This window comes from Paroedura picta, chromosome 8 (assembly GCF_049243985.1).
Source record: "Paroedura picta isolate Pp20150507F chromosome 8, Ppicta_v3.0, whole genome shotgun sequence".
NCBI classification, from domain to species: domain Eukaryota; kingdom Metazoa; phylum Chordata; class Lepidosauria; order Squamata; family Gekkonidae; genus Paroedura; species Paroedura picta.
The window spans coordinates 5,056,847-5,059,603 of record NC_135376.1 but is presented as its reverse complement, the minus strand read 5'-3'; positions in this window follow the sequence as shown (position 1 = coordinate 5,059,603).

Below are 2,757 nucleotides of genomic sequence, written 5' to 3'. Positions count from 1 at the left end.
TTTGCACCTACTGCTTCAGTAACTCCATCCATCCACCTCATTCTCTGTCGTCCCCTTCTTCTTTTGCCCTCAATCGCTCCCAGCATTAGGCTCTTCTCCAGGGAGTCCTTCCTTCTCATGAGGTGGCCAAAGTATTTGAGTTTCATCTTCAGAATCTGGCCTTCTAAAGAGCAGTCAGGGTTGATCTCCTCTAGGACTGACCGGTTTGTTCGCCTTGCAGTCCAAGGGACTCGCAAGAGTCTTCTCCAGCACCAGAGTTCAAAAGCCTCAATTCTTTGACGCTCGGCCTTCCTTATGGTCCAACTTTCACAGCCATACATTGCAACTGGGAAGACCATAGCCTTGACTAAACGCACTTTTGTTGGCAGGGTGATGTCTCTGCTTTTTACGATGCTGTCTAGATTTGCCATAGCTTTCCTCCCCAGGAGCAAGCGTCTTTTAATTTCTTTGCTGCAGTCCCCATCTGCAGTGATCTTGGAGCCCAGGAAAATATCTATACATTTTATCTAGTTTAAAAATATTTAGTGGATGATTTTACGTTATATGTTAACATGATATGCTAACCTCCCAAAATGGGCAATGTGGGGCCTGGAGAGGGGCAAGAATTCTGCACAATTGGGCCACTTCTGGGGTTTCTTGAAGCCTGAAGAACCTTTCAGGAGTTTCTCAATGATAAAAAAGTTGAGAAAGGCTGGTGTGGTGATTAAAGACAGCAGCCTCTGATATGGAGCTTGATTCCCTACTCCTCCACGTGCAGCCAACGGGGTGACCTTAGCTTAGTCACAGTTCTCTTAGAGCTGTTCTCTCAGAGCTTTCTCAGTCCCACCTTTATCACAGGTTGTCTGAGTAAAGAGAGGAAGGGAAAAGGTGTTTGTAAGCTGCTTTGGAACTCCTTCGGGGAGTAAAAAGTGGGGTATAAAACCAGCTCTTCTTCTTCCAATTTCTGGCATCATTTTGGCTTCAGGGCTTTCTGTGCAACCACTCCCCTGTTGACAGTGTTTTGTGGTGGGCAGAATGTTTGATGAAGAATGCAAACGGGTTCCGGTTCAAAGTCACGGGGCCTATGAGCCAGTCAAAGTCTCCCAAGGTCACTGAAATATCAGGGGGGTTGGGGAATAAAAGGGAAAGGCTGGCCTTCAGAACGGCTGCCCAATAAGGGAACTCATTACTTGTGATTCAAGAAATCTTATTTACATGATTAAATATGGATGTGGCTTGGGGTACATTGGAATATCCATGAGACTGCTAAAAACTAGAATTATGGAACACCGATACTGGATTCGAAATCGGGTCCCAGATGCTCCAATGGTCCAGCACTGGATCGAATGCCAACACAATTTAGATCAGTGGTCCCCAGCCTTTTTATCACCGGGGACCTGTCAACGCTTGACAATTTTACTGAGGCCCGGGGGGGGGGAGGTAATCTTTTGCAGAGGGACGCCACCACCGCCTGACCCCCTGCTCCACTTGCTTTCCTGCCAGCGCCCCTGACTTCCCGCCGCCCAATGAGGGCGCTGCCAGCAGCAGCTGTGCAGTGTCACGCCGGGGGGGGAGCCCCAGCCATGGCAGCTGCCAGAGAGCACCAAAGGTGAGCTGGCGGCAGAGAGGCAGGGCAGCCCCCCAGGCAGCAGCTGGGGAGGAGGACGAGGAGGAGCCATGGCCTGGTACCGACTGATCCGCAGACCAGGACTGGTCCCCGGACCGGGGGTTGGGGACCACTGATTTAGATAATCTTTACCTTTTTTGGTTTGGAGACCATTGGCCCAAGTCTTCTGCCAGCTCCGCTTGCAGCAATTAGAATGTTATGATATTTTTCATCTTGATACAATCGCACCTAAAGGCTTAAATCCCAATTGGGATCCAGTTGTATCCATGGCCCTTTAACCAAGGTTATTAGTCTCACCTGTACCTCATTTGTGGGGGAACTACATATCTATAAAATACAGTATATAGAATTTTTTTTATTGTGTATGTTAGGAAATACAACTCAACAACATTGGAGCAGGTGCCTATGAGATACCTTCTAAGTTGATTGGTATTCAGCCTTGTTCAAATTGAGGTATGTTTTGAAGCACATTTCATTTAATTGTATAAGCTTATGAATAACATGTTTGTATGGGCAAAATTGTTAATGTGAATATATACATGTCTTTCAGAATATACATAGACAAGCAATCACTGAAGAAATATTGGGGAAATGGGTTTGAATACCTGCCCCCCACTGCTACTGTGCCTGAACCGATCAGGGTTCACAGCGGAACGATAGATTCTTTTAATTTCATTTGTTTTAACAGGAGGTTCATAAAAGACTCTTGCTTGAGTTTGCTTTCTCACGTGGATGCACAGCCAACATTGGCCAGATTGCTCATTCCCATTACATAGACCTCCCCTTATTAATGAACTTAATTATAATTGATTCATTAATTGTTGACGTATTAATTAAGAATTGAATAGTAGCATCTCTAAAGATCAAAGTAGAAGTAAGGCTTGCTTTGGAATATACTGTTGAATAAGCTTGTTTTCTAACTCAGCTCTGAGAAATGACTGGTTCTACACGTCCCCAAAACTGTATATTCTTAGCAGGCCTCATAGTTCAGAGTTGCTACCAAGGAAGAGTGGTGCTTCTATGCAAAGGTAGGCAGAGGAAGACTACCTATGCTCACCTTGAAAGACTTATGAGGTAGAACTTCTTGGGGTCACCAAGAGTTGGTTGTGATTCAACAGCACCCTTTACCTTTTTGAATTCTGTGCAGCACA